Below are 12,193 nucleotides of genomic sequence, written 5' to 3'. Positions count from 1 at the left end.
AAATTTACTGTCAAATTGGTTTCCATACAACACCCAGTGCTCATCCCAAAAGGGGCTCTCCTCAATACCCACCACCCACCCTCCCCTCCCTCTCACCCACATCAACCCTCAGTTTGTTCTCAGTTTTTAAGAGTCTCTTATGGTTTGGCTCTCTCCCTCTCTAACCTCTTTTTTTTTTCTTCCCCTCCCCCATGGACTTCTGTTAAGTTTCTCAGGATCCAAATAGAAGTGAAAACATATGGTATCTGTATTTCTCTGTATGACTTATTTCACTTAGCATAACACTCTCCAGTTCCATCCACGTGGCTACAAAAGGCCATATTTCATTCTTACTCATTGCCAAGCAGTACTCCATTGTGTATATAAACCACAATTTCTTTATCCATTCATCCGTTGATGGACATTTAGGCTCTTTCCATAATTTGGCTATTGTTGAGAGTGCTGCTATAAACACTGGGGTACAAGTGCCCCTATGCATCAGCGCTCCTGTATCCCTTGGATAAATTCCTGCAGTGCTATTGCTGGGTCATAGGGTAGATCTATTTTTAATTTTTTGAGGAACCTCCACACTGTTTTCCAGAGTGGCTGCACCAGTTTGCATTCACACCAGTGCAAGAGGGTTCCCGTTTCTCCACATCCTCGCCAGCATCTACAGTCTCCTGATTTGTTCATTTTAGCCACTCTGACTGGTGTGAGGTGATATCTGAGTATGGTTTTGATTTCTACTTCCCTGATGAGGAGCGACATTGAGCATCTTTTCATGTGCCTGTTGGCCATCTGGATGTCTTCTTTAGAGGAGTGTCTATTCATGTTTTCTGCCCATTTCTTCACTGGGTTATTTGTTTTTCGGGTGTGGAGTTTGGTGAGCTCTTTATAGATTTTGGATACTAGCCCTTTGTCCGATATGTCATTTGCAAATATCTTTTCCCATTCCGTTGGTTGCCTTTTAGTTTTGTTGATTGTTTCCTTTGCAGTGCAAAAGCTTTTTATCTTCATAAGGTCCCAGTAGTTCATTTTTGCTTTTAATTCCCTTGCCTTTGGGGATGTGTTAAGGAAGAAATTGCTATGGCTGAGGTCAGAGAGGCTTTTTTCCTGCTTTCTCCTCTAGGGTTTTGATGATTTCCTGTATCACATTCAGGTCCTTTATCCATTTTGAGTTTGTTTTTGTGAATGGTGTGAGAAAGTGGTCTAGTTTCAATCTTCTGCATGTTGCTGTCCAGTTCTCCCAGCACCATTTGTTAAAGAGACTGTCTTTTTTCCATTGGATATTCTTTCCTGCTTTGTCAAAGATTAGTTGGCCATACGTTTGTGGGTCTAGTTCTGGGGTTTCTATTCTATTCCATTGGTCTATGTGTCTGTTTTTGTGCCAATACCATGCTGTCTTGGTGATGACAGCTTTGTAGTAGAGGCTAAAGTCTGGGATTGTGATGCCTCCTGCTTTGGTCTTCTTCTAGCCAAAATTACTTTGGCTATTCGGGGCCCTTTGTGGTTCCATATGAATTTTAGGATTGCTTGTTCTAGCTTTGAGAAGAATGCTGGTGCAATTTTGATTGGGATTGCATTGAATGTGTAGATAGCTTTGGGTAGTATTGACATTTTGACAATATTTATTCTTCCAATCCATGAGCACTGAATGTTTTGCCATTTCTTTATATCTTCTTCAAGTTCCTTCATCAGCTTTCTATAGTTTTCAGCATACAGATCTTTTACATCTTTGGTTAGGTTTATTCCTAGATATTTTATGCTTCTTGGTGCAATTGTGAATGGGATCAGTTTCTCTATTTGTCTTTCTGTTGCTTCATTGTTAGTGTATAAGAATGCAACTGATTTCTGTACATTGATTTTGTATCCTGCAACTTTGCTGAATTCATGTATCAGTTCTAGCAGACTTTTGGTGGAGTCTGTCAGGTTTTCCATGTGTAATATCATGTCACCTGCAAAAAGTGAAAGCTTAACTTCATCTTTGCCAATTTTGATGCCTTTGATTTCCTTTTGTTATCTGATTGCTGATGCTAGAACTTCCAACACTATGTTAAACGACAGCGGTGAGAGTGGGCATCCCTGTCGTGTTCCTGATCTCAGGGAGAAAGCTCTCAGGTTTTCCCCATTGAGGATGGTATTAGCTGTGGGCTTTCATAAATGGCCTTTATGATCTTTAAGTATGTTCCTTCTATCCCGACTTTCTCAAGGGTTTTTATTAAGAAAGGATGCTGAATTTTGTCACATGCTTTTTCTGCATTGATTGACAGGATTATATGGTTCTTATCTTTCCTTTTATTAATGTGATGTATCACATTGATTGATTTGCGAATGTTGAACCAGCCCTGCATCCCAGGAATGAATCCCACTTGATCATGGTGTATAATTCTTTTTATGTGCTGTTGAATTCGATTTGCTAGTATCTTATTGAGAATTTTTGCATCCATATTCCTCAGGGATATTGGCCTGTAGTTCTCTTTTTTACTGGGTCTCTGTCTGGTTTAGGAATCAAAGTAATACTGGCTTCATGGAATGAGTCTGGAAGTTTTCCTTCCTTTCAATTTTTTTGGAACAGCTTGAGAAGGATAGGTATTATCTCTGCCTTAAGTGTCTGGTAGAATTCCCCTGGGAAGCCATCTGGTCCTGGACTCTTAGTTGTTGGGAGATTTTTGATAACTGATTCAATTTCTTTGCTGGTTGGGTCTGTTCAAGTTTTCTATTTCTTCCTGTTTGAGTTTTGGAAGTGTGTGGGTGCTTAGGAATTTGTCCATTTCTTCCACGTTGTCCAGTTTGTTGGCATATAATTTTTCATAATATTCCCTGATAATTCCTTGTATTTCTGAGGGATTGGTTGTAATAATTCCATTTTCATTCATGATTTTATCTATTTGGGTCATCTTCCTTTTCTTTATGAGAAGCCTGGCTAGAGGTTTATCAATTTTGTTTATTTTTTCAAAAAACCAACTCTTGGTTTTGTTGATCTGCTCTACAGTTTTTTTAGATTCTATATTGTTTATTTCTGGTCTGATCTTTATTATTTCTCTTCTTCTGCTGGGTTTGGGGTGTCTTTGCTGTTCTGCTTCTATTTCCTTTAGGTGTGCTGTTAGATTTTGTATTTGGGATTTTTCTTGTTTATTGAGATAGGCCTGGATTGCAGTGTATTTTCCTCTCAGGACTGCCTTCGCTGCGTCCCAAAGCGTTTGGATTGTTGTATTTTCATTTTCATTTGTTTCCATATATTTTTAATTTCTTCTCTAATTGCCTGGTTGACCCATTCATTCTTTAGTGGGGTGTTCTTTAACCTCCAATCTTTTGGAGGTTTTCCAGACTTTTTCCTCTGATTTCAAGTTTCATAGCATTGTGGTCTGAAAGTATGCATGGTATGATCTCAATTCTTGTATACTTATGAAGGGCTGTTTTGTGACCCAGTATGTGATCTATCTTGGAGAATGTTCCATGTGCACTCAAGAAGAAGGTATACTGTGTTGCTTTGGGATGCAGAGTTAATCTGTCAAGTCCATCTGATCCAATGTATCATTCAGGGCCCTTGTTTCTTTATTGATCCTGTGTCTAGATGATATATCCAATGTTGTAAGTGGGGTATTAAAGTCCCCTGCGATTACCACATTCTTATCAATAAGGTTGCTTATGTTTGTGATTAATTTTTTTATATATTTGGGGGCTCCCGTATTCAGTGCATAGACATTTATAATTGTTAGCTCTGCCTGATGGATAGGCCCTGTAATTATTATATAATGCCCTTCTTCATCTCTTGTTACAGCCTTTCATTTAAAGTCTAGTTTGTCTGATATGAGTATGGCTACTCCCGCTTTCTTTTGAGATCCAGTAGCATGATAGATAGTTCTCCATGCCCTCACTTTCAATCTGAAGGTGTCCTCAGGTCTAAAATGAGTCTCTTGTAGACAGCAAATAGATGGGTCTTGTTTTTTTATCCATTCTGATACCTTATGTCTTTTGGTTGGAGCATTTAGTCCATTTGCATGCAGTGTTATTATTGAAAGATATGGGTTTAGAGTCATTGTGAGGTCTGTAGGTTTCATGCTTGTAGTGATGTCTCTGGTACTTTGTCTCACAGGATCCCCCTTAGGATCTCTTGTAGGGCTGGTTTAGTGGTGAGGAATTTCTTCAGTTTTTTTGTTTTTTTGGGAAGACCTTTATCTCTCCTTCTATTCTAAATGACAGTCTTGCTGGATAAAGGATTCTCGGCTGCATATTTTTTCTGTTCATCACATTGAAAATATCCTGCCATTCCTTTCTGGCCTGCCAAGTTTCAGTAGATAGATCCATCACTAGTCTTATTGGTCTCCCTTTATATGTTAGAGCGTGTTTATCCCTAGCTGCTTTCAGAATTTTCTCTTTATCCTTGTATTCTGCCAGTTTCACTATGATATGTTGTGCAGAAGATCGATTCAAGTTACATCTGAAGGGAGTTCTCTGTGCCTCTTAGATTTCAATTCCTTTTTCCTTCCCCAGATCAGGGAAGTTCTCAGCTATGATTTGTTCAAGTACACCTTCAGCCCCTTTTTCTCTCTCTCTTCCTCCTCTGGAATCCCTGTTATACGGATATTATTGCATTTCATCGCATCACTTAGTTCTCTAATTCTCCCCTCATACTCCTGGATTTTTTTCTCTCTCTTTTTCTGAGCTTCCTCTTTTTCCATAAATTTATCTTCTAATTCACCTATTCTCTCCTCTGCCTCTTCAATCCAAGCTGTGGTCGCCTCCATTTTATCTTGCACCTCATTTATAGCATTTTTTAGCTCCTCCTGACTGTTTCTTAGTCCCTTGATCTCTGTAGCAATAGATTCTCTGCTGTCCTCTATACTTTTTTCAAGCCCAGAGATTAATTTTATGACTATTATTTTAAATTCACGTTCTGTTATATTGCTTAAATCGTTTTTGATCAGTTCGTTAGTTGTCGCTACTTCCTGGAGTTTCTTTTGAGGAGAATTCTTCCGTTTCATCATTTTGGATAGTCCCTAGGGTGGCTCCCAACTGCAGGGCACTTCTGCTGTGCTGTCTGGAGTAACTTGTGTTGGTGGGTGGGGCCACATTCAGACCTGATGTCTGCCCCCAGCCCACCACTGGGGCCACAGTCAGACTGGTGTGTACCTTTTCTTCCCCTCTCCCAGGGGCAGGACTCACTGCGGAATGGTGTGGCCCCTGTTTGGACTACTTTCACACTGCCAGGCTTGTGGTGCTGCTTCGATGGGATCTGGCATATTAGCCAGGGTGGATCCGCAAGGTGCACAGGGGCGGGAGGGGCAGGCTCAGCTAGCTTTGCCTTCCGTGGTCTGGTGTGGGAGGGGCCCTGTGGCACCGGGAGGGAGGCCGACCCGTCGGAGGGATGGATCCACAGAAGCACAGCGTTGGGTGTTTGCGTGGTGCAAGCAAGTTCCCTGACGGGAACTGGTTTACTTTGGGATTTTGGCTGGGGGATGGGCGAGGGAGATGGCGCTGTCCAGTGCCTTTGTTCCCTGCCGAGTTGAGCTCTGTCCTCCAGGGCTCAACAACTCTCCCTCCTGTTGTCCTCAAGCCCTCTTGCTCTCTGAGCAGAGCAGTTGACTTATAACATTCCAGATGTTAAGTCCTGCTGGCTGTCAGAACACACTCCATCCAGTCCCTCCGCTTTTGCAAGTCAGACTCAGGGGCTCTGCCTTGCTGGGTGGGCTGCCCCTCCACCGCCTGGCTCCCTCCTGCCAGTCCATGTAGCGTGCACCACCTCGCCGCCCTTCCTACCCTCTTCCATGGGCCTCTTGTCTACACTTGGCTCTGGAGAGTCCGTTCTGCTAGTCTTCTGGCGGTTTTCTGGATTATTTAGGCAGATGTGGGTCGAGTCTAAGTGAGCAGCAGGACGAGGTAAGCCCAGCATCCTCCTATGCCGCCATCTTCTGATTCAAGAATAAGGATTTTTGAGGAACACCAAGGGTCTGCTGAGGCTGGAGCTTGTATGTTTTTGGAGAGGTAGTCTGTGGTATTTTACACTGTTGGCTAAATCTCTCCATATCTTTCATGTAGGTTTTGACAGCATCTCTTTTTCCCTTGGATTTTATTCTATCTTTTCAGTTTTCTCCTTTTTTTTTTTAATTTAATTTATTTTTTAAATTCACATCCAAGTTAGCATATCATGCAACAATGATTTCAGGGGTAGATTCCTTAATGACCCTTACCCATTTAGCCCATCTCCCCTCCCACAACTCCTCCAGTAACCCTCTGTTTGTTCTCCATATTTAAGAGTCTCTTATGTTTTGTCCCCCTCCCTGTTTTTATATTATTTTTGCTTCCCTTCCCTTATGTCCTCCTGATCTCTTTCCTGAGTTCTTCTTCCTCTTTCCATTCCTTCAATGTCCGCCTTTCCTAAACCTCTTGCCTACATTCTCTGTAGGTAAATTGGACAGTCTCCTGTGGTTTCAGCCACATTGCTGACTGCTGTCTCAGCAGAGATAAGAACCATATTTTCAACAATCTGCTAGACATTTTCACCTGCACATCCTATAGGTACCTCTAGATCAGTATGTCCTCAAGTGAACTCCACATTCTTCCTTCCACTCTCCATCTTGCTTCTCCCTCCTACCTCTGTGAACTAACTTAACATCTGAGCTGGTCAACATTAATTTCTCCCTCTTCCTCTCACTCTATCCAGCCCCTTCCCCATAACTCTTTCTCTGAGCAGCTTTCAGATCCATTCTCTCTCCCCTTTCCCACTTCTTGTGCCCTTTTGAGCCTTTACATTCCCTTTGCCAATGTAACAGACTCCAAACTGGTGTAACTTTCACTATCTTCCATCCATCCATGTTTAAAGCACTGATTTGATCAGGTCAGCCCAGAAGGATACTTCCTAAAAGTCAGTTCTTTTAAACATGACAAATAAAACAACTCATTCTGGCCTCACCCTACTGTTCTGGCTTCACCACTGACCTTTATTTTTTTCACCAGCACATTAACCAGAGCACAGTGCTTTCACCCTCAATGAGCTCCTGGTCCAGAATCGGGAAAGTAAAAATGTGATGTGGACCCTAATATTATTTTTCAATACTGCCATCGTCTCCCAAAAATGTGTTTAAGGCTTATGGAGACAACCACAATATCACAAGATAAAAAAATAAAATAAATGAGGACAAGGGACTAAAAAGGAAATAAAAGTAAGAATCAAGTATATAAAAGATATATCATAAGACACTTTGTATTTGCCAGAGGTTTGCCAGAGATTTGGCTCTAAGTCTTTATTACATGTTATAATTCAGACATAAACACAGCACTTTAGGCACAAAATAAGGGGGCCGTCTAAGGCAGAAATGGCTTCAGGGAGGAATAGAATCTTTGAGCTGAATTTTAAGTGAGAAATCAGAAATTAGCAGGTAAAGCATAGAGGGAAGGGTAAAGGGATATCCAAAAGCAGAACACATTGGCAGGATTAGAAATGACTACCTTAGACTCTGTTTTAGAAGCTGTTCTAGACAGAAAGTAAGCGGTTGCTCAGTATTTGTCAAACGAATAACTTGAATAAATACTATGCTCTTGGACAATTTATATTACATCTTTGGGTAAAGCATTTCACTTACAGTACGAGGGAACTGTACCAGGGCTCCCTTAGGCCCAAACCCAGGTCTACAGTTTGATTTGACCTCCCCTTTCTCCTGCACCATCCTGTCCCTGAGCAGCACCCACAATGATCCACAGCTCCCTCATTCTCTTCCTAGCTTTCAAATTTAACAGTTGCCACTAGTATCTTTGAAACTATTTTTTAAGTCTATGAATTTAACACTCTTCAGGGGACTTCTTAGAAAAACCATCAATATTCACTAAGTTGTCATCAATGAAATGAGAAAAGGCAGTGAAAGAAGCTTATAAAGAAGTGATAGATTTACACAGGCTACAGCAGAATTCATTTTAATGTATGTAACAGCGTAATGATATACTGGCAGCTCTTAAGACTTGGTTCCTGAAACTCCTGTCTGGGCTTTTACCCTATGTTATTTGATCCTTCAGTACACATGGTCATCAGACCAGTATCTTTTCCGCAAAAACCTATGGTTATCTAATAGCACTTCCATTTGAGAAAAAGCTGTCATTGGTGGGGAGAGCTGGAGGGCTCCTAATCTCCGTGCCAGGAAGTCTGAGGGCCTCAGGAAATGATCAGATTAGAGCTCTTCAGCTGCATTGCCGGTGCTAACTGCCAGCCGGGTGATGTGCTCAATTCAGCCGGGTGATGTGCTCAATTCAATTTACAGCAATTAAGGTGACAGCAACAAATGCTCAAAAGTCGTATTTTAAAGCAGATCCATGGAAAGAAATAGGCATTGCCTGTGCTTTTTCATCCTGCAATGTTAAAATGATGAGAAGGGAAATAGTCCCAACTGTGGGGAAGAAGAGCGTGCGCACCAACACACAGGAAATGGTGGCCATAAAAAGCATGGTCGAGGACTAAGAAGCCTAGTGAGGTCAGAGGATCACAGTTTGGCAGCCTACAGAGACACATCCGTATTGCACTTCCTTCCCTGATCTGCAGATGTCTGCTACTCCTGTTAGCAACTGAGGGACCCATGGGAACTGAGATCTCAGGGTAGCTTTTTGGGTCCCCTTGTGATTAAAATCCTGAGTCTTTGTTTTTAGCCCTGAGTCTTCTAGCCCAGGTCACAATGGAAAAGTAGGAAAATATGCTTAATGGTGAGAAACTACATGGCCCTGGGCCTTTGAAAATGATCTGAAGATGCTGATAACATCTTAACTCCCTTCTTATCATGTTACAGAGCATGAAAAATAAATTAGTTTGCTAAATCCGAGGAGAAATATACCAATAAGTATATTTAAATATAAAAACCAAAATTATCCTATTTTCTACAGCTCTAAAACCCCTACAATGATTGAATATTTCATTGCTTCTAAAAACTGAAGGCACTAATATATTTTGTATAAACCTACAAACTCTTGATTGGATGTATATGGCAACTTGTTTTTCTGAAATTCTAGCTAAATAGTACAGAGAAATTACTATGTGTTGCCTCATGAAACAAATGATGTATTTTGTTGATTTGAATCATTTTGGTTTTATTCAAAATAAGTTTCAAAAAAGATTCATGTTATTACAATAATATCTAGGAACTAACTCTGAATGTATTCCTAAGGCCAACAGGAACCTTTATACCTGTTGTATTTTGCTTTGGGAAGTGTCTATATGGCTACTCTCCCCTTGGATCCATATCCAGCATACTTGTGATAAACATCAGTTTCTAGTCCAATGCTTTGTTCCCCGTGATAAGGAACACAGGCAAAGGAGTTGTTCAAATATCCACAGTCTGAAATTTCTCTGGCACTCATTTACTTGGCAGTTAGTATTGATTCTGTTACGGAACCAGGCTGGAACGCTGGCGTAAAAACTAAGTGGCACTCCAAGATCTTGAGGGATCGGAGATTTATTTAACACTGGCAGGCTCAGAGGAGACCATTTCTCCAAAGATCTGAGCCCCAAATGCAAGCAAGAAGGGTAATTTATAGTTGTCAGCCTCTATATTTGTGGAAGGGTTTTCGCGCACTTGCAAACAGGGCTAGAAGAACCCGGAAGAGGGGTTTCTAAGCCAGAGACCAGAGCTTGTTTTAGTCCCATCGGCCATCTTATGGTGTAAAACTTTATTCATTTTCTCAACAATTCCACAAATACTTATTGACTTATACTTATGAGCAAGACTGGGAGCGAGGCTCTGTGGGTGATCAAAACATAAATCTAGTGAGAAGGCTAAAAATTTTCCCATGATAACCTACAGAAGGTATTGGCCAAACATACCTACTGTAGTCATGCCTAAATGGAGAGAAAAAGGTTGTAAGATTTCATTTTCCTTTGCTTGGTCACTAATGTCTTCACTTCCAATCTTAGTTTAAGTTAAAAACCTGCATTTGCAACTTGAGAAGTTCACTGCTGTTGATCTTTCTAGTCAGCCATGAATGGCCTGGGTGGAAGCTCAACTTATAAAATACTTAAAGATGAATGTTTGAATTCCAGAAACCTAACTCCGTGAACAAATCCACTGGGAACAAAATGCCTTTTAGCAGAAGGAAGCTGGAAGACATGTGGTTAAGCTATGGAGAGCATATGGAGAGTAGAGGTCAAGGGGATGGGGTGGGGAGAGTGCCTGCATTCTGTGCTCCTGTCCTACGTGTCTACTCTAGAGACATTTCTGACAACAGAATTTATAAATCCTTTGGCTGTACAAACCTTAGTATAACATGTTTTACATCTATGGTAATGCTTTTGTTAATAATTTCTCTACTGTGGTTTCCTCTGGGGCAGGACCCAAATTTTATTCTTTATAGATTCTGCAAGTACCTGGCTCATGTTAGACAGAATTATTGTTTGACTATCACTATGTCGTCCACACTCTCATAATTCTCACTGTAGTGTTGGTCCTTTTTCTTAGAACAAACTCCTTCCTGGGTGACTGGGTGACTCAGTCAGTTGAACGTCCGACTCTTGATTTCTGCCCAGATCATGATCCCAGGATCTTGGCATCAACCTCATGTTGGGCTCCATGCTGAGTGTGGAGCCTGCTTAAGATTCTCTCGCTCTTTCTCTCCCCCTACCCTGTCTCTCCCCCCAATTTGCATGTGCTCCCTCTCTCTCTCTCAAATTAAAAAAAAATTTTTTAAGAGCAATCTTCTTCTTCTCTAGTCCCTGCTTCTCCTCTATACCTATCCCACTCCTAGCTCCTACCCTTTCTGCAACCTGAAAACTTCTACACACCCTTGAAGTCTGAGCTGAGATATAGCTGTCTCTGGAATCCTTTTCCCACCATGCATGGCCTCCAGAATCAATCACTGGTCCTCTCTGTGAGCTTTCAGGTCATTCTCTAATATCTCTGCCACAGTATTTAGCACACTGTGTTGATTGTCTGTGTCTGCTAATACCAAGAGAAACCCCATAAGTGCAGAGGCCATGTCTGGTTCACTACTGAATGCCCAGCACATAACGGTCATTCCATAATATTTCTTGAATAAATGAGTGAATGAACATATCTGTTAGAATGCATCCTTTCCATTAACTAGATGAAATGTTTTACTAATTTAACATATGTTGTAGAAAATTAGTGAGATTTCCATTACCTGTTCTTACACCTACTACTCTTCCCTCTATCCTACCTGAAAACAGGTCCCAAGAAAATTCACTGCTTTATCTAGCCAGTCCCTAGACATTCACACACATGGTCACATTCTAAACACAGGCAATTAACTCTAAATTATACCCAAATAAAAATGCATAAATATCATATGTAGGCCAAAGCTTGGGGCATCATAATAAATCAAAATATAGGGAGGAATTTCTAGTGGGTGAAGCACTTCCCTTCTAAGAGGTGGGGATACATTCGTAAGAACTTATGTACCTAGCAGACAAGGAGGATTTCTCATCAGAGAGGCTGCAAATGGTTGTGCAACTTGGCGGAGTACTGCTTCCATAGACTAAGTCATGAGTAGCACCCTCTAGAGGGGTGCCACAAAGCAGTTGTGATAAAGCTCTAGCCTTTGTGAGTGACTATGGGAAAAATCCACGCTGTTTTTTGCAGCGCAGGAAGTAACTGATTTTATCCTCTTCTGGGGAGAATGGGCGGTAGAAAGAAAGGTAACTATTGGCCATTCCTTTCCATCATCTTTGTAACAACTCTCCTCGTTTAAGAGGACTGGGGAAAGACAAGCTGCTAGAGTGCAGGTGCCACACACAGAGGAGACACTAATTACATTTGAGTTGGTTGATGGATGTACCACAAAATATACATTTAGAGCAAAATGCAGAGGATGATGTAATGGTAGCCAAAGTTCTCAACTTACTCTGACATACTAGTCCTTCTTTTCCTCTTCTCTCATACTTAATTTTAAAATGTTCAGAAAGTATAGTGCAATTAAATTTCTAGTAAGTAGACTATGTAACTCAATCATGAATTGGAAGAATTTGTGATATTAAAAGGAAATATTGTATGAAAACTGATTTTCAAGAACCAATTGATAATGATTCCCTTAATATTGTAATCTACTTTGACATTTTATTTGACCTTGGCACATAACCGGTATCTGATAAATAAAAAGGTGACGAAGGATATTTCATCATTCCTCCTTTGAAAAGATGATGAGTTTGTGTCTCTTGACAGTGTTGAATAGAGAAAATAAAATAATTGAAATTTTTGCATCCATATAATTTTTCTGAATCTTG

General features: G+C 40.8%; 1 protein-coding gene across 2 annotated transcripts in view; it reads left to right on the top strand.

The window, feature by feature from the left end:
• Positions 1–12,193, top strand: part of CAMK4 (calcium/calmodulin dependent protein kinase IV) — a 222,421-nt gene that overhangs the window by 139,994 nt on the left and 70,234 nt on the right. The gene's annotated exons all lie outside the window — the stretch shown is intronic.

The sequence above is a fragment of the Puma concolor genome, chromosome A1, assembly GCF_028749965.1.
Source record: "Puma concolor isolate L17-30 chromosome A1, mPumCon1.1.hap2, whole genome shotgun sequence".
Classification (NCBI taxonomy): Eukaryota; Metazoa; Chordata; class Mammalia; order Carnivora; family Felidae; genus Puma; species Puma concolor.
Note: the sequence above shows the minus strand (reverse complement) of the source record. Positions and strands in the feature narration are given on the sequence as shown.